Source organism: Falco rusticolus, chromosome 8 (genome assembly GCF_015220075.1).
Source record: "Falco rusticolus isolate bFalRus1 chromosome 8, bFalRus1.pri, whole genome shotgun sequence".
In the NCBI taxonomy this organism is placed as follows: Eukaryota; Metazoa; Chordata; class Aves; order Falconiformes; family Falconidae; genus Falco; species Falco rusticolus.
In genome coordinates, this window is record NC_051194.1 from 10667473 (window position 1) to 10693953 (window position 26481).

Sequence of the window (26481 nt, forward strand, 5' to 3'; positions counted from 1 at the left end):
GAGCGGCTTTTACATGCACTAAAAAGAAAAAGAGATGATGGAGCAAGCTCTAACCTGTATTTTTCACCTATTTGTTCTGGATAGTAGAGATTGTCAGAGGGGGCTTCAGTTTATTTGAAAGCTGCTTCCAAAATGTTGTAAGTGACCAGCAGCAGGCTTGGCTGTAGGATGTGATATTCAGTGCTTACGTAGCATAGCCTGCTGGATGCATATTTGATACAAATATTTTTTTTGTATGTCCTTTATATACTAGAACTTCAGATACTATACACAGTAGAGATGCAGAAATGCATAACGCAGTCCTCTTTCAGTGGCAGCAAATCGGGTGGAAAAAGGGTTGGTGCTATCAGATCTCTCGGTAATGTGTAGAAGAATGAACTATACTTTAACAAAATGAAGAACTTAGGTAAAATGATATTTTGTGGTTTTATCCTAAATGTGAAACAAAGTGCGAGAACTTCATGAAACTTTCATGAAGCTCCTTTTCTCAGGAGCTGTGTTCACAAACTCAAATGACAGTTCAGTTCAAGCTTAAACTTTCTAAATATTGCTTTCATTTGTATAAGTAAAAAATCTCAGTGGAAACCTAACATCGTGCAGATTTCTTTTAATGCCCTTGATAAAAGTGGGGAGCCTTTTTGTTGTTGTTGTTGTTGTTTTAACCTAATCTAAATAATAATTAAATAATTATTCGTATCTATTTCTGGCAGCGTTTCAGTGCTGACATTACCAATTATTCTAAAAAAAAAAAAAAAAAAGACACAGAAGCCCTAAAACAAAGCAGATGGTAAACTGAAAGGAAAAAAAAAATTATGCATAAGATCAGGACAACAGTTGACAAACCCTGGTGGGATGAATTGCTTTTCCCCTAATAAACTAGGTAGTTAGAGAAATAATATACAGAATTAGTTTTCCCATTTATCTTTTAATTCCCCGTTTTCCCCACCTGGAATATAGGAAAAATCTGTGTTTCAGTGGTGCTCTGTGTACCCAGCCCCAGCCAACTGCGGTGCGCTCCCCCTGCGGCTGCCGGCAGGAAGATGAGCATCCCGCAAAGCAGCGGCACCCCCGGCCCCAGCATCCCGCAAAACAGCGGCACCCCCGGCTCCAGCATCCCGCAAAGCAGCGGTACCCTCGGCCCCAGCATCCCGCAAAACAGCGGCACCCCCGGCTCCAGCATCCCTCAAAGCAGCGGTACCCTCGGCCCCAGCATCCCTCAAAGCAGCGGTACCCCCGGCCCCAGCATCCCGCCAGCTCCCAAAGCAGCAGCACCCCCGCAGTGCCCCGGGGTGTCACCCTGCTCGGGGAACTCTCCCATCCCATCCCATCCCATCCCATCCCATCCCATCCCATCCCATCCCATCCCATCCCATCCCATCCCACCCCATCCCATCCCATCCCATCCCATCCCATCCCATCCCATCCCATCCCATCCCATTTAAGCTCTGCAACGCCACCATCTAGTGGAAGGCCAGGTATTTTCTGTCCCCAAATACATCTCCGCTACGGAGGAATTTTATACTTGTGGCAATGGGGGAGTGGCAGTTTTAGGGGGGAGAATAAAGTACAGAGAATCACTGTGGCTTAATCTGTGTTACTTGGTTCGTTTCCCAGGCTGTGGTGATTTGAGGTATTTGCTGAGAGTGTGAAACGGAAGTGAAAATATAGGAAGAATGCAGTGTCTGTGAGATAATATAAAAAGAAGGTATGAATTGAAACACAGAGCATGACAGTATTGCTTGTTAAACCCAAATTAAAGTCCCAGGTGGATTTCCTAAATGAGAATCCCTAATCAGCAAAGGGATCAGCAAAGGACCTGGAAACCCTTCATGCTTTTAGGATCAGGGCAAGTCTTCCCCTGCTTTCCTCCTCTTTTTGGTGGCAGGGTCCAGCATCAGCCAGGTAACAGCACTGAAGCTTTTGTCTCCCTGGGCTCTCCTCAGCAGTAGCTGTACCAAGAGCTACTGAGTAAATCCATGTGGTCCAAATCCAGGGCTCAATGCAAACCCCACCATCTGAATTTGTAGGGAGAACGATGTAAAAGAAGAGTTGCTTGTGGATTTGAGGCTTTCTTTAATCCTAGGTGTTTTTCATAGATTGCTACAGCTAAACTAGGGTACTTTTTTGCACAGAACATCTTCTTCCACTTACTTTCCCTTTGGCTGTTTTGCAAAAGACGCAAAATTGCAAATGAACAGACTCCTGGAGAATTGAGAATACATTAAAATAAACTTTTAAAATGAATGCTTCATTTTATAGTCATACATAGATGTATGACTGCTTTCTGTTATATCTTTACATACATATTCTTTCCTCAGTTGTTTTCTGGTTTGGTTTTCTTGAATGTGTTTTTCTGATCACATTACACGATGTTGGTGTCCCTCTGATGGAATACTTTGGGAACCTGTTACTTTTAGATCTGCTCGGTAGTAAGGGAGCAGCAGCTATATAAAGGAGCTTTGTACCTGCGCTCTCCTTAAAAATGGCTTTTGCTGTTGTTTGGAGTTTGTATGTTTGTGATTTAAAAGTGCTTGCAGTGCCTTTTGCAAGTCTGCTTAGCCCACAGACTGAATGACTTTGCTTCAAGTGCTGATAAACTGTCAATGTTTAGGTGAAAAGAACCAAAATTGCTAGACCAAGCTTTAGCAATTCAAAGGTATCAGAATTTAAAAGACGTGTTTCCTTAAGGAGAAATGTAATAACCAAGTACAACACTCTCTCTTCCTCCCTTTGAACTGAAGCCTGCGCAGCTGGATGATTGCTGCCATCCCTCTTCTGGGGCAGTGGCAAAGGACCACTCATGTCTTCTCACACTCAGCTGCTACCTCGGCCCCCAGGGAAACTGCGGTTCCCGGGGAAGATGGGCTGGGAGCTGAGGTGGAAGCTGGCTAGATGGCAGCAAAGCCCCAGGCAGCGGCAGCAGCGGTTGCATGGCAAGCATCTACCTGGGGAGGCGATTCCCGAGGGACACACAATTCAGCTGCAAGAGGGAGAAATGGCAGAAAAACTGAACTGTCTGAAATTGGATAAATTTGGGAATGCTAAATACAGGGACCAAGAATATGATTTCTGTTCCAGTTCAGTATAAATTCCCAGCTGTCACCAGGTTATTGCTGACCGCAAAGTTGAAGTTGCATGCTAGCAAAGGAAGGAAAACAAACAGAAAGTCTGTTCATATCAGAAAATATGTTTTGTTTGTACTTCTACAAGATTAATCCCATTTAAATTTTTCATGGGCCTTTATGGAAAAGTAGATTAATGGACTATACCCTTGGACTGACACAGCCAGGCAAAATAAACCAAACTCTCCCGGTTTAGCCCCAGCCAGCAGCTAAGCCCCACCAGTCGCTTGCTCACTCCCCCCTGGTGGGATGGGGGAGAGAACTGGAAGGTTAAAGGTGAGAAAACTTGTGGGTCGAGATAAAGACAGTTAAATATGTAAGGCAAAAGCCGTGCACTCAAGCAAAGCAAAACAAGGATTCAATTCACCACTTCCCATCGGGAAGCAGGTGCTCAGCCATCCCCAGGAAAGCAGGGCTCCATTGCGGGGTGACTTGGGAAGGCAGACACCATCACTCCAGACGTGTGAGTGTGTCCCTGCCCTTCTTCTTCCCCAGCTCTTTATTGCCAAGCATGATGCCATGTGGTGTGGAATAGCCCTTTGGTCAGTTGGGGTCAGCTGTCCCAGCTGTGTCCCCTCGCAACTCCTTGTGCCCCCCCAGCCTCCTCGCTGGTGGTGGCGGAGCGGGGGGGAGGCAGCAAAGCCCTTGGCTCCGGGTAAGCGCTGCTTAGCGGTGACTAAAATGTCCCTGTGTTATCAGCACTGGTTTCTGTACAACTCCAAAACATAGCCCCATACCAGCTACTATGAAGAAAACTAACTCTCTTCCAACCAAAACCTGCACACAAACCCATCTGGGATTCTCTGCGTGACTCTGCCCTGGGGTCTTTATGGAAACATGGAAAGATCCTGGTTCTCTTCCCTTCCCAGCTTTCACCTGTAGTTCCCAGCTCTTTGCCAAGTGCTTTGACATGCCAAGTTACTGGCATTACACAAAGTGACAGTGAGTAATTGCAATAGACTTGATGGTCTTTAATGAGGCATAATCTGTTCAACAGTGAAAATGAACCAACCAAATCTAAAATTTCAACTTTAATCATCTCTAGAACCAGGTTAGCCCAGCCAATCAGTTCTGATCCACTCTTGTTTGTTCCTATGGTGAGTAAATCACTTGATAAAGGTCTGTATAAATTAAAAAAGAAAAGAGGGCATTTCACGTAGCAGTATAAGAAAGACTTCACTGAATATCGTTACACAGAAGAATCAGAGATCACATGAAGTTTCTACTTGGACATGGCCATAAAATCCCTAACCATTTTTCACGAAAAGATTTTTGCTGAAATTTCCGAAATCTCAAAATTACTGAATAAACATCTGGGAAAGGAAAATAGATGAGATTCTGAGTGTTAAACTAAGCGCTCTGTTGTCAGCTGCATACAGATTACATAGACACCAACAGGTGTTTAAAACTTATGGTGGTGTCATAAGTTTTAATAAAAGGCTGAGGAACACTGTTTAAGAACAAAATTGATTTTTAACCTGTGGAATAAGCTTATATATTTTTATGATCCTGTTATTATGTAAGTTGTAGTTGTTTTGATGAAGGCATGAAAATGTAAGGATAAAACAGAAGTATGATTTGCAGGGAGAAACCTCTTTTTTTAGAGCAAACAGGTAAGTTTTCATGTACAACAGCTCTTTTTGAAATACGTAGTTCTTGTTGGCTCTTAACTATTGCAGTGTGGTATGCTAGCATTACCAGCTGTTTCCCCATGTATAACCTCAAAACACCCAGTTGTGTCTCTCCACCTCCCCTGTGTCCGCTATGTCTATGATACACAGATGCACTGGCAGCTAGAAAAGGAGAAAGATTCCTAGTGAATAAACTCGGCTGCCCATGAATATTCACACATGTGCCACTGCCTTTAATGGAAACACCATTTTAAAAACACCTTTGCTCTTCTTTAGCTACTTTACATGTTGAGATGTGTTTCTAGATGCAGGTGCCAAAGTATTTAAAGGAAAAACGCAAAGAGAGACTTACTGACTGATCTTTGGTCAGTAAGCACAGAAGGATGACAGGTCTGGTCAAGCAAACCAGAAAAGCCACCCATGACAACGTCTCTCAGCTCCCACAGATCTCAGGTTCATTTAGGATCATGCAGCATTTCCGACAAGTGAAAAAGCTAGAGCATTTGTGCGATTGAGGATTCTTGTAACAACCAGCTACGAAATATGTAAGGCTACTGATGACTTCACTTATGCCTACCAAACCCGTCAGGGTATAAAAGTCAAGGAGCCTTGAGAACTGACTGAGATTTAGCTGCCATCAGTACAGACAGGATCGAGACCTGTAGGCACTGGGCTTTGTACTGGATTGCTAGTTACTGACTTCCTGACAACAAAATTGCTTAGCTATTTATAAAAAAGCCTGTATTTTGCCAACTGCTTAATCTATTAAATGCTGATTTTCTCCTTGTTGAACTTTAAATACTGAGAGTTTTCTTAAAGATGAGTTCAGTAAAGGTATGCTTTAAACTTAGGTTTTAAATATATGAAAACACATAGGTATTCCTTACCTGGCATTCTTATTGGGTATAGAGTTTATATGTCACTGAAAATAATCAAACTGTATTGTTTTAATCAAAGAATAGGAACAGATGATATAACAAAAAAACCCACAAGAGCCAAACCTTTTCTTAAGTCAAGGGACTGAGATTTGGCTCAGTATTCTCAGACCAAGTCGATGGGGATGCATTTGCCAATGTTTTCGAACAACCCAGTAAGCTCTAATTTAATATGAATAAAGCCACTGGGATCAAAAGTGATGAAGGAGAGGTTAAATATTTTGAACAGACCTTGCTACACTGAGAACAACTGCCCATTCATTTAAAATCAGTATAAAAACAGTGGGTTCAGTTGTAATTTTGTTTGCTTTGGATTAACTGTGGAATAACCCCACAGAGTTCAACGGAATGATACCGGTATTAAAAAAAGGACTAGAGATCAGGATCACATTGAGCTATGTTCTGTTTGAAACACTTTTCTACCATTCCATCAGTAAGCAGAATAATCTGTGGTTTTTTGTAAAGGCATTTACAATGTTTTAAAGGTTTTGTATACCATTAAGCATGAAGATAATAAAACAATGTTAAACAATACTGATCTTGCAGATTGGGGTAACTTTAAGCCATGTACAGGGGGAATAGTACTTTCTCCTTAGAATAATTTTGACAATTTAGACAAGGTGTTTCTAGCGTAGGAGTTTTATTTTATTTTATTTTATTTTTTTATATGTAAAAATAACATTATTTTGCCTTCAGATGACATCCCTATATTTTCACAGGATGATTGCCCTTCTGAAGCGACCATTAAATCAGTCAACCCATGCAAACAAGCAACAACCTGCTTCTGAATTTTACACTTTGTCTAAGTGTTGGTGGCTACATTCACAGAGGCTGGCAAAAGGATGCTAGAACAGCTTGATTTCTAACAGAGCTTAATGATCACTTCCTACAGAACTAATGGCAGCAAGGGGGTGATTTGTTAGAGATAAACCCACCAAAGTACTCGCCAAACATTTGAAATCTTTAGGATGAAGTAAGTTTATCTGAAGAGCAAAGTCTGATTTGCCTCAACATCTAACAGAAACACAATCAAGGTAGCAGTAGGGAAAAGTGGACTCAAGCCCTCTTGTAAAAAGGCGCTGATCATCAGCAGTAATCTGTGGTATGAATAAATCACAGATTCACAGGATTTTTGCATTAAAAATAAGTTCGCTACCTCTCTTCTTCCCTCTCCAAGGCTGTCCTGTATTCCTTTCGTTATCCTCTCTGAAAACTGCCGAGCTCACTCAAGTGAGCCTGACAATGACATCCCAGAAAGGCAATCAGCAGTATTCGGGAAGACGAAGTGGCAGACAAACCTCAGTGCTATTACACAGCTTGGAATTGGCCACTGAGTGTTATGCTACACAGAGGATAAAGCCAATTGTAAAGCCTAAGTCAGCATCCAAAAGGTCAGGAAGAAATCATTCTTGTGCTAACTAGTGTGAAATTGTTGAGATGTTTGATGACCATTGGAATCCTCCAGAGCTAGAAAATGTAACACAGAAAAATCTCTGATAGATTCATATGCCAGAGCAATTTTTTATCTCTACATTAAAAAGTATAATACCACTTTGCAACATCGTATAAATATTTACTTGGTTCTTAGAGTCAGCCCTTGATTAGTATGCATATAGTCCCTTAACATAAGTGATGAATTTAACTCTCTATGTAGTTCATTGGCAACAAAAACAATCTTTGAAATATCCTCAGATGCAGAAAAATACTTTTAAAATGCAACTAGAAAATTACTGTAAGGAGCAGCAGGACTAGAGATAAGGCTTCAAAATTATACTGCTCAGCCTGATTTCCTTTTCACAGCACACACATAGAATTTATAATTCACACAGTAACCATAAGAGAAAGAAATTTCATTTTAAAAGCTGTTTTCTATCATTAGCATTTTCATGTATAAAATAACTGATATTATGGAAGAACATTGCATTTAAGAAGGTTGGATTCTACTACCAAGATACCTCAAGATTTATGAGAACTGTCATAAGAAAGAAATTTTGTACAGGTCCCACCTTTGGTAGTGATTTTATTTGGTGCTCCGATGAATTTTTGAAAAATATCGTTCTGATCACAAAGTTTAGGTTTCTCTTTTCCATGCCTCATTTAAAGAACATACTTAAAACCAGGACTTCTCTGAGGAAATCAATTGCAACTCTGTCTAGTCAATGAAAATCCTTCCATCCTCTTTTAATCGATACACAGCAAGAGGAAATAACAATTTGTTTGGATGCCACCGAACCACAAAATCTATTTTCCCAGCAAGTGTTTTGCTGCGAGTGAAATGCATGTGTCAGAGGTCAGCTTCTTCAAAAACAGTTTACTTTCTTTCTTTCTTTCTTTCTGTCCGTAGGTGGAATAGCATTTATTCTGATCACTAGGGCAATCTACAAATGAAACAGGAGGAATTATTCCTCTGACTGCAAACCACATGGCTGTTAATGCCAGTCTTTCTGTCTGAGTTCAGTCCTGTGACTACACCGACCACTCCTGCACTGAGGATCCCATTGACTCAGGGTCATATTCAGCACCCACTTTTCTTCCACCATGTAAGCGGGTGTAAAGAAGAGGAAGGGACATCTGTGTGTGGAGAAGACTCAGCCTGAAGAAGTTTGTCTTCATCACTTCAATGTGAAGGGGAGAAAAAGGCTAAATAAAAGTAAGTCAGGCTCTCAGCTGCATCTCTGATTTAGTCTGATTGCATTGACCTCAAAAGACACGTACACATTTACTCCATCTGAGGCTCTAGCTTGTGATTTATAAGCAGAAACAAAATTGTCCCAACAGCCTTTTATTCAAAATTGTAGATTGTGCAACTCAGTTCTGCAAACACCCTAATGAACAACACTATCCCTGAAGAATACATTTATGAATTCGCTGTCTTTGCTAAAAAGTGACTAATTTTTCATCCTGTAAACTGACCAGATGTTTTGGTCCAGCTGCACAACCCCTCAATTTGGAAACAGGCTGCCATCAGCCTTTTGATCATTTCCCTGAGAAAACCATCTGCTCTCTGTTTCCCCCTTTTTCTGCTCTTTGTCTCTACAGGCTTCCCTGAAGGCTTCCCTCCGTGAGGTGTTATTTTGAGCCTTGAGTCTAAGGAGGATACATGGTAATTTCATCTACTTTCAAAAACTGGTCAGGCAGGATCTGTTTTCCCTGATGTAACTTCATAAAAGCCACAGGGATGTCTTCCCAAAGAGCCACGCAGACATCTGTGTTTTCTACCCTTCTTTTCCTACTTCCATGCCTCGGATTTGTGCACGCATCTATACCCACAGGACCCCCAGAGACATGCGACGAGAACCGGCACGTTATGGTCTCTGCTAAACTCAACACCACCAAAGGGGCCACCCCAGTGTTACCCATCAGTTAACAAAATTAGAATCTGCTGAGTTACTAGAGCTGAAATCACTCTGATTTTGTCTCTCCAGAGACAGATGGCTGTGGAAACACACTCTTGAGGAGCCCCCTCCTGTCAGAATTTGTTTTATACTCATCTGAAAAAGCCTCAATGAGCTTGCAAGCCAAATTTCAGTGAATAAACTGCAAGGTCCACTCAGGTCCCGAAGGATACCTAAATGGAAGAGAGTTGGGAAATCATTTAGCAGGGGAGGTTTCGGCAATACTTGAAATGCAATTGCTTGTTTGTGTTACACTGCCACTTCTGTATTTCAATAAGTAATCTGCATGCTTCTGAGGTGTGCAAGGAATGTACACATATATGCACATTTATATATAAAGATTGGTAATTAGCATTCTGAAGAAAGCTCACACAAAAGACGCCCAAACTGTTCACACAAAACCTCTCCCTGCTATTTGTAAACATCTTTATTGTGTCCATAATTTTTACTCTGGATGAAGTAAAACAGATGAAGATAAACAGAGTATTTTTTATTCTAACAGAAAGCAGGAGGAAAGCAGCGTGACTGCTGAAATTGCTGAGCCGGCTTCTGGGACGATGATGAGGAAGTGTTGGTAGTCAGACCACCCTAAACTCTGCCAGGAGCCCTGTACAAGTTCATAGTGGCACTTCTGCACCGAGATCCTGATGCCACCAGCAGCAATGGGAATCTTGCCACTAACTTCAGAGGAAGCAACTATGACATGAGGGTCTGTGTAAATTAGATGCATTCAGGAAGGCTCCTTCTCACTTAACAAGTCTTAGTGCCTTGATTTAAGAAGTTTGTTTTTAAATCAAAGGCACAATAATCATCACCATGTACAGAAACAAATTTTATCAAAGGGGTCATCTGGAAAAAATATGAAAGGCAGAGAAGTCCGAAAAATACCCAGCTGAAATTCCAAAGATCTCACTAGCAAAAGTCCCAGCTTCTGCCTTCTGCGTAACTCTCGGTTTCTTTTCAACCCCCCGCCCATCTACCTCATCCTTGAGAACCGTCATCAGCCTTTTGGCCACAGCTCAGTCTTTTAATGCCATTGTTGACACTGCTACACCCATATTGATTGTTGCTTTTAATTAGCCTGGAGTGCACGGGGAGGAATGAAATTAGTTTGTTCGGTTTCATTACACTCACAGCATTATGTGATCCAAGTGTCAATAAATTATCATTCTTTTTATTAAACAACAACAACTCTCTTTATTATCTAAATTACAAAAGGCTGCATCATTTGGTTGCAAAAGAGAAATTGCACATTAATAAAGGGATGTAGCAGCAATCTCTCAGCAAGGTTGAATAGGAAAATGTTAATCATCTCCTCATAAAGCATTAATCTTGGCATGTTTTATTTCAGTCTCGGAATGAGCTATTCACATTTGACCTCCTCGACAACATAAGTTTAAAGAACTGATAATGCCATGTGACAGAGCAATCCATTTATAAATAGTTTATTAAAATCATGTAGGTATATACTAATTAAAAGTTACGCAGAGTGACTGTCTATGACTGCCTAAGACATATGAATTTGGAAAAAAAAGACTCGTCAAGACATTGTGTTTTATGGATAATTTTGCCTGCTGCAGTGGTGCCCAGATTTGACTTGTGGTAAACATCGTTAACTCTGGCATTCCAATATCAACTGAAAGACAGCTACAAAATACCAGCCAGTAATTCCTTCTCCAAGGTCTTCCTCCTTGCTCCCACTAAAATTCCAGGTGAGTTCTGGGGAAGACAGACTGTCTTGAAAGAGTAGGATCCATACCTGCGAGCAGGTGTTGGTCCATGCCCTGGGACAGGGCACGGGCTCGGCGCTCACAGGGGAAGGGGCTTCGAACTGAGGAAGCAGAAGAGGCAGGGGGGCAGTGAAAAGAGAGCGGGTGGGAACCGTTAGCAAGTCTCAAAGAGAGAACCTTAAGAACTGGGTCTTCACACATGTCAGCATTAACCTAAGCCACTAGATGGTTTTCTTTCTGGAGGCGCAGTACTGGATGTTTTTAGACCATATGATGCCGAGCCAGTTCTGTCCGTTTTAAATGAGGACACCACTACTGATAACTACCTGTGAAACAATCCTGCAGAAAACACTTTTGGTTTTCTTACCAGAAAAGACAACCTCTTTGCTGCACAAAATATGCAGCCAAAGTGATTCTGTAAGTCCCTTCTGGGGGCCAGCGTACATAACGTCTGTTGCCCGAGATTCAGAGTACCGTGGTGCCATTTCATAAACGAGCAATCCTCTTTCTGTACTAGCTAAATAAATAGTTTCCTATATAATTCTTTTTATTATTAGCTTCATCTTTGTTTAGAAGATGGTTCAAAGGTCAATATACTTCTAAAAATAAAATGTACACATTACTTGCTGCAATATAACAAACCAAAGGTCAACTAACATTCGCATATTTATATTGCTTTGGAAAAATCTCTATTTTCAGTATCAGTATGGAAATAATATACTTCTAAATGAGTTTACATATTCCTTTTCTTTAAAGAACTGTGTTAAATTAATTGTGTTTCATGTAAACAACATTTTTTAAATTAATTATAAATAAGATGGAAGAGAAATAGAATTAACCAGCTCATTGGGAGTGGAATTGTCCCTGGAGTAGGGCTTTAAGAAATCCAAAATGACACAATAGATTAATAATGCCTGTTATAAATGAGTTTCCATTTTCTCAGTAACATATGATTAATCAACATAATTGCAAGTCATACTGTGAGTAATGTAGAAGTTTAATTTGTATAAGCTTGGTAATGAAGTAAGTTAAAGGAGTCTTTCACCTTTGTTCAGAGCCTTTGTTTCAGACACAGGGTTAAATATGATTGTCTCATCCTATTCTCTCTTGGGGTAAATAAAAAAAAAACCAAAAAACAACCACAAAATCTAGAAAAGTTACTGGTACCTGCTCAGGAGAAGTACTCAGTGAGACAGATGGTCAGGGGGAGCATGGGAACATTGTAAAATACCAGGTAGGACTGCTGCTGGCATTCATTTGTTGGTCTAAAATACATAAGTAAAAATTAAAAAATGTTTCAGAGTATATCAATAATCAGAGAATAAATATTGAAAGATTTATTTTTTTAAAAATAAAACAAACATCATCAAGCAGACTATCCAGAAATCTGTCTGTGAAAGTATTGCCCTGGAGTGGGGTAGAACTGCACATCCTAACGACAAACACCACCATATAGGAACAGAATTATTCCAAAAATACACCTAGGGCATCACCAATGTTATTGCAGCCATTCAGGAGTCATAAGGCGTTTCCTATAGTTTCACCAAAATTTTAAATCCGTGTGGAAGACAGGACTATATTGCTCACTCCATTTGGAAATGTAGTATCCAAAAAGATACTCCGGGAAGAGTTTGTTACAGATATTGCAGAAATTGCGGCTTTGTCCAACAGAGAAACATAGAAATGTTATAAATAGAGGGCAAATGTTTATTCTGTAAGTATCAATGTCCAAACATTAATGCAGGTGATTATCCTTCATCTAGAACTGTAGCTTTCAAAAATTAACAGGTATTAGTGGATAGTGGATTCAGCTTCAAAGCTTGTGAGCTGCCTCATGAGGCTGGATGAAGCTTCCTTCCCACCTAGCACTGACATATTTAAAACCAGACTGCATTCAGTACAGCTCATTTTCTTCAGGAAAAAAAGCTACCTCGGCAGGAGCAGGGACGGAGCAATCTCGCAGTGCTTCGCCTTCTGAGTGCCTGCTGTGTGTGTCCGTTGGTGCCATTGGCACCAGAGGCAGGAAAGCACATGTGGATGTATGTGGAGACACACACACACACACATGTATTGGAAGTGACCTGCATGGAAAATTATTAGGAAGGAAAAAATTCAAAGGCAATGTTTTCTGCCAAGGCTAGGAAAGCCCCCTGCGCAGCAGGCAGCCGTACCTTTAGCCGCCCGTGGTGCTCAGCAGCTTGCTTCCATGGAGCAGGAGAGTGAGGATGTGGAGCAGATGAATGACGGCTCTTGTCAGGCAGCAAAACAGCATTACCAGCTGACGTTTCATTACTGTTTTCCTTTTCTGAGGAAAATCTGTTTTGGGGGAACACTGAAGGGAAGAGAGCAGAAAGAAACCCCAAAGCGGAAATATTTCAGGGGAAAATAATTTGCTGAACAATAACTTCCTACATAAAAGCTGATATTTTTCGACCACTCCAGCTGTATCTGGTGGTGAGTGAGTTTGTAACGCTCATCCAGCCATGCAGTCAGGAGCTGCATGATCAGAACGGCAGCTAGTGTGGGCTCATACTCAGCATGGACAGTAACAAAATGCAGAAACTGTGATGGTCCATTGCAACAGAACAAGTCCCATGGTGTCATCCTTTGAAAACAAGATGTATCTCTCATCTCAAAACTTTATTTAATTTAGTATACAGCGATATACATCAGACGCAGATTTATAAAAAGACAACCAGCTCCCTGAGGATTAAGATAGATTCAACTAAGAGAATAAATTAATTTTTTTCATCTTCAGGCACAAAATCTGATAAAAGTTCAGGCTTTACAGATTTGTAATTGGTTGAGAAAACATCTGTAGAGAAGCCATGCTGTTCGCATCCAAAGGAAGACAGTTAACTACTGAAATACATTCAGCAACTTGACTAGATTAAAGCACTACCAGATCTGTTGTAATTAATTTTTCTTGTCATTTAATAAGGAAAACAAAGCTATATTAAAATAAGTTTCATCAAAGTTGATGAATTAAAATGCTGTGCATTCTAAACAGTCTGTGGTTTGAGATCTTTCTGTAATAAATAACAAAGAATGTGCTTGCACTTACGGTGTTTGGGCCAGCATAATTGCTATAAAAATAATTACCAGCAATTTTCCTCTCGCATTAGATCAGTTGATGAAGAGGAATAACAAAAACCTTTTCTTCTCTTTGTAGTTCAACACATGCAAAACAATAGCACTGAAATTTAAATCATATGGGCAGATACAACCTCTATGGGAGGATCAACAGATGACACACGATATTTTTTTAAATAACCGTAGTAAGTGTTTATGGCAGATTGAAGTTCAGTGGGACTGGAAAGGTATATAAATGTTTATTTCTAGCTCCTGTCTACATTTTGATTTTACAGGGATTTCAGAGATCGAGCAGAGAGAAACATTTGTCCTAGTTAGTTCCTTCTTCAGACCGGTGGAGTATGGATTCACATTGCTGCTATTTGACGTCTATTCCCAGGAGGAAAAAAGTTTCACATTAAACTCCAGACCGACTCGCTGGCATGTTCTCACGCCATGTGTGTTAAAACTTAGCAAGGAAAAAACTAAACCTATAGTGCAAATACTGCTACTTGGCAGGCAGTGGGAGGCAGATGGCTGTAGTGGGGAAGGGGTATTCTAGTAGCAAGGAGTATTACCTGGACTCCAAACACTAGAAACTTTCCAAGCTGGGATATTATGAGAAACCAAATAACCTTTTGGAAAGAGCCTTCAATGGGTCCCATTACACTTATTGCTCGTGCTCTGAATCAGTAGTGCTGAGCACTCGGAGCATCCAGCTTCCCAGGGAGCTGCTTGGCAGAGGAAATCCCTCTTTAGAGGTATTACTATAAAAATCTGTGATGTCTTCAAAGGGAAACACTTCTTCAGAAAAACATTTCTGTATACAAAGGCTTCACACTGGCATTTGAGGAACCCACGCTTGTCTTTGAAGAGCCCAAAGCACCAGTGGGGATCAATAAGCCTTTTCTAATGGGGACTGGTTCCTGAACTAAAACCAGCTCGGATGGATGGAGTGATGTCAGCAAATACCAGACCAGACCTACAGGGTTCAGGTACCAGTTCCTCACAGATGGGAAGGACTGATTTGAATACAGTTGCAAGCAGTTGTCAAGGAGTACAACCACCGGGAAGGTGGGGAAGGGAGGCTATTTTCGCTCTATTTTAGTTACGTGGGCACAAGTAGCACAGAAAGGGCCAAGAACTTCTCGCCTGGCAGTTATGCCCGTGCAGCACAGAGGATCTCGCCTGACCTGGCTTTAGACGTGCTGTTTCAGAGATTCTGAAATACGGGGCTGGGGCCACACAGGTTTCAGGTTTGCTCAGGATCCCCAGCTGCTCATCATCGCGGCATACACAGTTGCTGCATTTCACTCTGTTGATTCCAGGTGACATGGGTAAGCACCAAGGGCAGGCAAAAAGGCAGGTCGTAGCTGCTGGTGTTTTCAATCTACATCACAGGCTGTGTGTCTTGGCCCATATTTGCATAGCAAACCAGCAATCACTTTGGTTGTTTCCTTCCAATACCTTGCAACATTTAGAAATGCTGTCATTCCCAGGAATAAGCTATAGCATTGACTGGGCACCTGAGCTCCCTACTGTGGAGGGAAATATCCGCTTTATAAAAGTTGCTGATGGTTCAAAATCTCTCCTTGTCAGATCTGCAGCCAGGAGTGTATCCGAGCCATTTTGCTCCAGGGAAAGAACAGATTTTTATAGAAATATTCTTCCTCATCCAAATACTGAGAGGGGAAAAAAAAAATCCAAAAACCAACAGATGGAAAAGTACAAGTATTGGATAATTAGGAGTCACAGGGCAAGAGAAAGCCAAAACAATTTCTCCTGTTTCTATCAAGTGGATAACATCCACATGTAACAAGGGACGTAAAACAAAAGAAACAGAAAGCTATTTCAAGTAATAACCTAAAAAGAAAAAAAATGTATATATTATATCACATGTGACTCATAGAAGCAATGACGATATTCATGGAAAATGTATAAAATCTTGAATCTCATATTAAATACACTTTCTAGATACATGTGCAAACCTTTCAGAAATGTAAGCTATATTTAATTGACCTCCAACCTGCAACTGAGTTTACCAAGTATATGGCTCATGTTTGTTTAGAAATGTAGTGTTTGAAAGACAAGAGTAGATATCTTTGCTGTATTTTTTTTCTCTCCAGGTTACTGAGAAGACTTACTGAGGACCCAGACATTAAAGAAAGTGAGCAACTAAGTTCACTTCAGGTTTAACTTTTACACTTATGGATTAAGCCTCAGAATGGTCCCTGTTTTTCAAAGAAGTGAAAATGATCCAGGGACCAGATTTGAAAACACTGCCTGTTCTTTTCAATTGCACGTCTATTTGCAGATGTAGACTAGGTCACTTGGACATGATCTACAGGTGCAATTATGGCACTTAATAAACTGGATTGCATTCTTAAAATGCTGCCAGCACAGAAAAGCAAGCCCAGTTAAGACCAGACTCCAAATTTGGCCCTTCTACTTAGATTCTTGTGCTGGTTTTACATACGATTTCAAATGCATTCTTCATTAGCCACTTAGCCCATAAAGGATTCGAGGCAGGAAAAGCTGGGTTAGTCTGCACCAGAGGATTGCAGAGTCCCAGCTGGCATAGAAAAAAAGGAAATTATGCCTGTGCACACCTAAAGATTAACAATAAACTAAATCTTCCTCAAATACCTTTAGCCTTTAAGGAGTGGCAGGTCAAAATCTCCTCTCAGTAGCTAGCTCTGTCATTACCATAAACCACACACTATCCTAACTCTAATTCCTCCAAAATTATTCAGACTGTTACCCTTTTCAAACCATTTTCATATGGAAGTGAAGCTATTGCAGTCACACTATGCATATACGATCTTCCACGTGCATGCGTATGTGTCTACCTCCTAGAAACTGTTGAAGCTCTTGGCTACTATTAAATCAATTTGGACAAGAATTAGGAAGGCAGAAAGTTACACCTTCCACCCTCTCCCCAATTTTGTGCGAACAGGCTGCCCAGTAGAGTTTTCAGCAATACCGACTGGAGGAAAAATTGTACAGAAGCACCAGATAAAGCGTAGGGGAGAGATGACAAAAATGTCTTTATCATGGGAAATATGTCGATCAAAACTCAGCAGCCCCAGCGCCTGTGGGGCCAGCCCAGCCCTGCGGCTCTCTGCAAGCAGCGAGCTTTTCTTGAGGAAAGCTCTATACCCAACTCTTCCCCTAGTGCCCTTCCAGTAGGCCTAAAGCTCTAGTGAGCAAAAAAGCCACCTGAGAGCACGGCACAAGCTCTGAACTTTGATGTGCCTCCAGAAGCTCCCCTGAAACACAAGTGCTGGCAGCATCGTGGCTGACCAGCACCAACCAGCTCTCCCAGCACCCACTGGTCCTACGGCCAGTCTTACAGTCCTGAAACTACCTTATACTTTTCTTATTAATCCCTTTCACTGGGTCAAAAGTTCTCATAAAGAAGCACAACCAGCACAACTCCAGAGCACCGGTGGGAAAACCAAGACAGAGGCAGTCAGGGCCTGTGGTCACATATCACGCACCCTCACTGTTTGCTTTGGAGATGAGCTCCAGTTAACCATAAACTGTTATTAGTGAATGATAACATTTTTTTAAAGCATGCTCCTATTTCTCCATATATGGGAAAAGAACATTTAAAATCCATTCAAGGAGCCTAAAAATTATCACTCTTTCTGAAGCTCTACCCAGCCAGAATTGCTGCGGACTGCAAACACGAGACATTAATAACAATTACTGCTCAATTAGCTGCTGTCAAAGCTGGCCACCAGGGTATTTGCTGCTGCAGACAAATATATACATTTCTTTTTTTTGTATTGTGTATTTCAACTATTAACTTGACGTTTACATTCATTTGTACCTTAATTTATTCATGTCTCTTGATTTTTTGGTGGGACAGAGAGGCAGGCATGTAGCAATTGCTTTTATTCGGTGTCAAACTTTGCCTGCTTTCTTAAGAGCCAGAAAGCCAACAGATATGGTGTGGATAATTCAGCAAGAACTCCAAAGAAACCCTTTGTCATTAAAGGTTTAACTGCAGAAGGGTGTTCTCAAAGAAGCCTATTTGTTAATATCTTCTCTTTTGTGTGAGTAACACTCAAAGCCCTTAATGTTTAATTTCTTTGCATCTAAGGGATGTTACTCATGGTGACAAAAGCTTCATTTTCACCAAGGGCCTAAGCCAGGCAAGATGTGGTCAGACTTAAGTAGAGCAAATCACTACCTTCTAAAAATGCAGAAATGCAATAGGAAATGGGGGAGAAATAAGAAGCAGACTATTTTTAAATGAATATGCATGGCGTTTTTAATGCTGTGATGGTTACCGTTGTATCTGAGCATGTTCCAGCAGTCCACAGAGGAACATAACTGCACATAACTGCGTTATGTGCCTCTTGTCCCCCTGGAGAAAGAGCTGTGATCTGAGAGGGATTAAGTTTTGGGTCTGACTTTTTAAAATATACTTCTTTTCTATGACTTAATGTTTGTGAAGCTAAGTGAGAGTTTTCTTTTGCCCTTGAAGGAAAAAGTACCAAGATCTGTGATGATTCTTGAGGTCTCAACCCATTATGGCTTATGAAAATCTCTCTCTGACAAAAAGAGGGGGATTTTGCATGAAAGTGCTGTGCCCAGTCTTAGATTTTTTTCAGCAAGGCTTTGAAGATAAAGCTCAACATCTAGCTATTTTATAGAAGCCAATGCAGATATTCTTGATAATCCCACAGCTGCCTCTGCCTCTTGAAAACCTTCTCCTGAATAGACATCACACTGCCCTACCCATGTGCAAACCATCGAAGACCTGAGCAAGAGCAGCAAGCCATTAGCTGAGAGTGTCATCAGTGTGTTTGGGTGTTGGATATAAATGGTGTTTCAAAATGGTTAAAACACAAGGCACAGGCAGGAAAGTCTGTTTCCAGCATTCATTTCTCCCACTGTAAGTGTAGCCTGTCGCAACACAGCACCTGATAACTACAACTGTTTGGGGCCAGAGGGTGGATTTGGAAGAAGCTAAGAAAAATAGCCCTTCCAGTTATACTAAAATAAACGAAAGGGAAGGACAAGGGGCCATAGGAATGAAATCTCAATTATCTGCTACTCCTAAATACTTCCTGCTAGAACAATTTGTAAGTTGACAAACTTAATTAGCTTCTTTACCAATATTTTCCAGATGTTCAGATTTTTGTTAGGCTACTTAAAACAGATGTTTTCCATATTTAATCATATGACTATGGCAATTTTTTTGAGTCACCAACAGACCAATAGGCTATGAAAACTAAGCTCATCCAAGCAGCTAATGCACAGACCAGTGCCATATATCAATGAGCTAATCTCCAGAAAATGTAATCGTGAACTGCGATGAAGTCATACATATGTGACTATGAACACAAATAACTTAGTAGTTGAACAGTAAAAGAAGTAAAAGATTGAAAGTTCAGACTTTACAAATGGTGTCAGTGGCAAAAGCTCACGGATTTTAATGCTGTCAGCTTTATAAAAAGTCAGAGGCTTTACAAGGGATCTTTGGAGGGCAATGAAATATTTCCTTTTGAGACACTGAACACCTGAGGCAATCAATAAATTAAAAAAAACAATCAACTTTTCCCTGTGATGGTTGATGATGGGAGAGAGATTGGACACCCAAGCTAGAGAGAGAGTGTGCAGGTGTCATTTGCTTCTTTTGATAAACACAATACAACCAAAAGGGCAGTATTTCATATTAGTTTTTATCTTTAAGACAATGGAAGTAGAAGAGGGGTCAGTCAAGACGCGACTATTTCCAAGTAACAACAAAAAGTACAAGCAGTGGTGAAAATAATTGCTGGTCTGCATTCCAGCTTCCCTCTATTAAATGTTTCATAATTAACATTGTAATCAGTGTCAGGTGAAGATTAATCCACCATGATTTGTGTTGCTGACAAACATCAGAAAGTAAAAAACCAAGGAAGGTTGTGCTGTCTCTATTTCGAAGTCACTCACAAGCTTTAGGTCAGATTGCATGGGGAGAATTCCCAAACTAAAAAGAGCGGTAATGTAAATCAGAAGTCTCCACACATCAACAGGAGTTTAGTGTTTTCTTTCTCATCTATTGCACCGCATCATTATCCTCTTTGAATGCCCCTGTCTTTCCCTGCTCACTGTTCCAAGCACAGATGTACACCCCAAGCCTGTGCTGTTGAAGATGCATCACGCTCTGAGCCACGTGCAGCACCTTCAGATTGCACAGAGAAACCCAGCCTGGCTGCACACAAATTAGCCCCTGGATGAGAATCCTTTCTCCCTCTGCTTTTTCCTGTGGTGCAGAACCAAAGTGCTGTTGTGTTCCCTCAAATCTACACAACAGAAGAGAAAAATGCAGGTAGGACATCAGGCTCTCAAGCGTGGACCACGGTTTTAAAAAAGCCCTTTGAATGTCTTTTTGAATTCTTGTGAAATTACAGCCTTACAAAGGTGATCATGAAAACATTATTGCAGGGTGTGGTGCTACATTTTACCCTGGGAATTAGAGGGAGGGAAGAGAAGAGAGACACAAAAGAAAAATATTTCTTCTATTTGAAAAAGCCACATACATAAAAATATAAGGAAATGAAATTCTGAATGAGCTACTGAAAAGGTCTCAATTTTCTTTTGAAAGGGCATCATCATCTGCATCAAAATTGGTAGCAGTTAACAGAAAATGTTTAAAAAATTGGCCTTATCTATCACTAATAAAATGTGCCTCCTTCTGAAAGCATTGTCATTTTCCAAACAAAGAGTGAACTCTTCCACCTCCTCTAGGTGAAAACAATTAACAAAACCAGAAGGCTAATGATATGCAAATTGCCTCCATGGAAGAGTGGTTCATTTGCAATTCTTTCTCAAGACACCTTTGTTAAAAAGATCTAGAAAACAAGGTCTTCCCCTACTGCACAGTCTTTGGAGAAACAGGTCTTTTTCTTGTTCATATTAATATTCCTCCTACTATCTCTGGAACACTTTCACTGCAAAGCTGCTTACCAGCTGAGTGATTTAATGATTATTTCAATGCAAAATATAGTGACTACCCATTTGAATATATCATTAGAATGTACCAAGCAATCTTCAGACATGCTGGTCAGACCACTCTGCCAAATGAAATCGCATTCCGCAGCAGAACAAGTTTTAAAGCATAAGGTTAAAGAGCTGTGCAGAAAATCTTGTTTCAGCAACAAGTCACAGTCACATGTAAGGGGTGGCAGATAGACTCTGAAGAAAAAAAATTTTAAACAGAAGCTGTTCGATGGTGTCAATGCTATAGCTAAAAAGCATCATTCAATACCATCTGCACCCCCTTCTAAAATCTATGTTGTGTTATCCTCTTGAAATGAAAGCCACTAATAACTCTGAAAAGCAAATCATCGATGCATTTTGCTGTGGTCCTGTGAGCAGCTGGTGGTCTTTGAAACCTGCGCTCAGCTGCCCTTCCAAAAGGTGTACCTATGCGGATCCAAAAGTGGAGGCTCCTTCTTTAAATGCAGCGTCCTCACTCTGTCTCCTTTTATCACCATTTATGAATGTCCTGACTATCACATTTAATTAGGAAAGAACAGGAACAAGAGCTGGTTAATTTGTCCTCATCTCCTTCACTTCAAACACTGCAGGACATGGATCCAAGTGATCACTCTTTTCCAGTGTATGTCAAAAACAAAAGGAAAGAGAAAAGCACACACTCAAAACCAAAACCAGTGTGAACTGTCCTGGCTTGACGTATCTATGTACTAGTTTCTTCAATATTTTATATTAACTAGCCCCTTCTATAGCGTATTCTTGAATAAAAATGAAACCATAACTCTGTAGTACGTAACACTTAAGAACTACAGTCCCATGGGCTCTACCTATATCAAATATTCACTATGGCCACAGACATGAAAGATGAGATACCAGCCCTGGCCAACATTTGAGACCGAAACTTAACTCAGATGCATTTGCTAGAAAAGACAGCATGAGAAATTCTCCCCATAGATCTTCTAAGACTGCAGATGGTGGCTGTTGCAGGGACTCCAGTTTGCAGTGAATTCCTGGCAGCTGATGACCAACATTCCCTGTTTCCTTAGAAACTTCTTATTCTATGTACATGTATATGTGGAAGTGCATGCAGACCTGCAGATCTATCAACCAACAGACCTTCCCCACCTGTGCTGCGGTAAGAGGGTGCCCACCTTCACCTTGCTACAAGGTCTCCCTGGAGCAGAACCATCCACACAAATACTCTGCAGACTCGGGGAACGTGATGTCCATCCCACCCGCTGCTCCCCCAAGCACGTTAACGCTGCTGTGCTCTGCTGAAAAGGACACCCTGTTCCACTCCGCACCATTTACCGCTGCCAGTAACTGGTGCTGGAATTTTTATTTCACTGTCTGCGTGTCTGGTAAAACACTTGGGCAATTTTGAGGCACTACAAAACAAGTGTTTAGAGCCCATTTTACTATCCTGCTGGTGCCATCTACTGCTGAATTTTGGCTCTAACAGAGTTTGCTTTCAGAGGAGGTGCTGGGGGTCCTCCCTGCTCCTGAGAACGGTGTGGCTGCCCCTCTTCATCAATGTTAGCGCTCAAACAGAACTGCAGCACAAATTGCACCTACACCCCCCACTCCCTGGCAGGAGCTAAGCACCTCCAGGGACAGACCCTTAAAAAGCTGCTTATGGCTCGGTGACTAGAGCAGGTAAAAGTCTTCCAGATGTGAAAATACCGATTCAGAAAAACAACACCGATGAAAGATTTGCCCGTAGAGCAGGCTGGTTAAGACCCTTTCTTCACTCTCCAGGATGTCAGCACGCTTCCTGCAGTTTTCTTTGTGTTCCTAATCTGTTCAAAATCTCAGGTTTGAGCAATCAGTTATTTCACAGCCAACCAGGGTGACGGCTCTCCAGGTCACTGCACTTCAGCCATTGCAATAGCCACCTGTGCACACAAAAGCCAGCCCAGTTCCAGTCAGCCAGCTTGGTGAGGTTCAGCTACTGGACAGTAAGGGGTTGGTGCTGGGACCCAGGATGAGAGACGGGCATTTACAGAACTCATTGTGCTATCACATCTGAAGCTGAAGAAAAGACACAAAATACACCTATCATGAACTAAGGCATAGGCAGTTCCAGAGATCACTTGCCTGCTCCCTAGCACTTGCAGCGTGAGCCTTACTTACAGCCTTCGTGTCCTCCCACCCCAACGTGCTCCTCATCCTGCAGCTAACAGGGAGGGAAGCTGTCAGAATATCAGGCAATTTCTGTCCTAGTTGCTTCTAGAATTTTATAGCTTCCCTAGTTCCCAGGGAAGAGCATGATCCTTCACACAATGGATTGGAGGGGAAAAGGATTACAACACAAATGCCACCTATTACTCTTTAAGGGGGCAAAGAATGTCCTTGGTGAATCTGTTTTGTGAGCCAGGAGCACAGTAAGACTGGTGGGATCAAACCAGAATTATTCCACCCTTCTGACTATTATGTCCGCAGTCTGCCTTTGGGTGTTTTGGATGGAACACAGTATAGAGAACCAGATGGAGCTTTGATTATTTTATGAACAGGATTATTTAACATGGCTGCTTAAAATGGCAGGGAACTGGACTAGACCTATTGGGCTGGAAGACCTTACACCTCATATATAACTAGAAAAGGCTTTATAAGCCTTCTTCCTGAATGTAAACGTTCCTGTTTGCTTTCAGTCCTCTATGCTCTAATAATCTTTCCTCATATACATCGAAACATGCCACCCTCCAAGAAACACGGCTCCTGAGGCCTCAGTGTGCACTAACAGGGCTGATCCAAACCCACCTGAAGGACAGGCACCTGCCGAAACATTTGCCCCAGTCAGCAACACAACTGCTCCAGGTCCTTTGGACTGGCTGGATGCTAAGTTGCTGGCAATGCTTACAGGGAATTTATTTGAAAAGAAAACCCTTAATGCCTCTCCAGTGAGAGAGAGGGAGAATCTCCACATCCTAAGGAGATGAATTTTCATGCCTTGTTTGCCTGTGTTTATAGCTACACATTGCAGGAGAAAGAGAGCTAAGTGTGAAGAAGAGCTGCCTGGCAGGCCAGCACCTGGGAGGCGCATGCAGGGATGGATGTTTTGTTCCAGGACCTTTCTAGCGTGGGACAAGCAGGAGCACAGGCAGTGCCCCAGCCCAGCTGAAATTCCCAGGCTGCTTCATTCTGGGTTGAGTTCTGCAGTCTCCACCTTCCATCCTCAGCCGTTGGCTGCTTCTCCTTATCTCTTCCCACCAGCAAAGGACCAAAGGGAGCTGAGGCACGGTGGTTCTGATGCCACAGATGCGTACTGCAAATACTTGTACCTTATACATTTAAATAATCTTGCTTTGCCTGGGGCTCTGCAAACACTGCCTTAGACAACAAGCCAGTGAAATTGGAACAGCCAAAATAAATTATGTTGTTGACAAAGCCACCCACCATGGGCTGGTTCAGATGGGCTGAGAACTTAATTGTCTATAAAACTAAACATCAGATAATTGAAGCTACTTAAATTAATTTCAGAACAACAAAAAACATCAGCTTCCAAACAAAATCTCTGTTTTCCATAACACTTTTGCAGCTGATACACCCTCTAGTGGCAAACAGCCTTTTCTCTTACTGTAGCATCAAACCAGATGGGAGCTTTTCCTTTTTTCCTACAAACACCTCTCTACCCCTGGAGATCAGGGTTACACCATTCCAGGAGGAACATTCCTAATGTGTAGTTCATATATTGTTTTTATTATACAGCTCTAGATTAGTTTTGCTAGCAAGTATCAACAAAAAATGCAAGCAGGCAACTTGAAGCAAAAGGCTCAAATCCAAAAATAAATGAAAAAAGGGTTACTTTGCTGCACCACACTGTAGCTATTCCAGCCTAATAGTAAGTATCCCTGTAGGAGCCTTTTAACTAAGCTGTGCAATGCATTAAACTTGATCTCATTTTTAGATCTCCTGAACTATGCAAGAGCGGTATTTCCCTGTAACAGCACAGTCAAGTGCCGAACCAAAGGCAAACATCACAGACAGCTCATTTAGTTCAAACAAAACCCAAACCTGTAGCCAGAACTCCTCTTCCTCCCCATCTGACCTAAATCTGTACACTGTGGCACCTCTGAAGCAAGTCATGCTTGCTGTTTGAAGAACCAAGATCATTGGGCTTAGAAGTCAATGAGAGCCTTTGATACATTCACCGCTACCAGCATTCCTCTCCAAATGAATAGCCCAAACCTCCAGGCTAGCAACGCTAATGTTTGTAAGAATCCACCTCTTTTGTGAGCTTAAGGCTTCATCTGCCACCTGTGATTTTTTTCCCTCCCTTTCTATCATGCCCACACCATCTTCCATACAATAATGTTTATAAATTATTTTCCAATAGAAGCCTATGAGAATTTTTTAAAGAGCAGTCTGCTTGTTCTAGGCTTCATACATTGATTCCAGAAAACCAGTCTTCGTAGGGAGAGTGAGAGCGCCGTTTTCGAAAGGAAGACAGCAGATTCCCACAGAGCCTACAACCTTATAGAAGTCCCTCAGAAGAATTCCTTTACTCTCTCCACACCTTGCTCAACAGACAGAGCTCGCAGCAGAAATCAGCACAGTACATCCAGCTAAAGCCAGTGCCCACATTCTATCTTAGGAAAGCGTCTCCCCTGCAGCTTTCCTCTTATCCCCATCCCCGGCTGACCTTGCTTCTGGCCTCCTGGGCAGCCAAAGAAACTGCTCTTCAGGGTTCCAGTTGTCTAGAGCCTCCATTGTGACCCCTTAAAAAAATCTAAGCCCCTGACAGTCTGATGGTGCAGTTATTTCTGGGCAGCCTCTGCCGAAAGGTTTATAGGGTGGGATCTTTATATATGAGGGAGGTAGTTTGTAACCTCACCATCCAGCATGAGCAGGGGACATTGTGCAGCCAGTCTGCTTAGCATAAAGGGTGTCCAGGGCTACCCAGGAAGAAATTACATGTACAGGGACAAATCTGAAATACTATAGGATTTTGAAAAAGAAAAAAAAATTACTAATCTGTCAGCATTTCTTCAGTTTCATTGTCATAGCCAAGCTTTGGTTGCTCTTTCCTAGCTAGATCTTATCTTGCAAACCACATGCTCTCGCTCAAGACAAAGTCATAAAATGCCTGGGGAATGAGGCATGCCTTGTACTGAGGCTTGCAAGCCAAATCACTCCAGTTATCCAGGCTGCAGGATGATGACGACTTCCAGAGAGGAGAGTTGTCCTGTGTCCACATTTTGTTATCAGAACTCCAGAGCTGTAAACTTCAGCTCTCTATTTGATCAGAGCATCTTGACGTTAATGTACAAGGAGTCAGTTGGTCTCCAAGGAGCGCAGAACCAAAACATAATGAGTTTTAAAGCTCAAACCACAAACTCTGAATTATACTCCACCTGCATTTCATAAACAGGATTATGCTGGAAGAGCCTATTTTGAAATATGACCACTTCTCATACGGCTCATATGCCCCAGTACTGCCTCAGGCCTTGGATGTCTGCCTTCATGGGCTCTTGCTAGTTTGTTCCATCGTCACCATCAACTCATGCAAAAGAATGGGCGTTAGGTTTCTTGCGAGTTTTCCCTCTGCTGTGCAATGAGTATCACAGAGGTTTCACACAGAGGGCTTTACCAGTATCAGT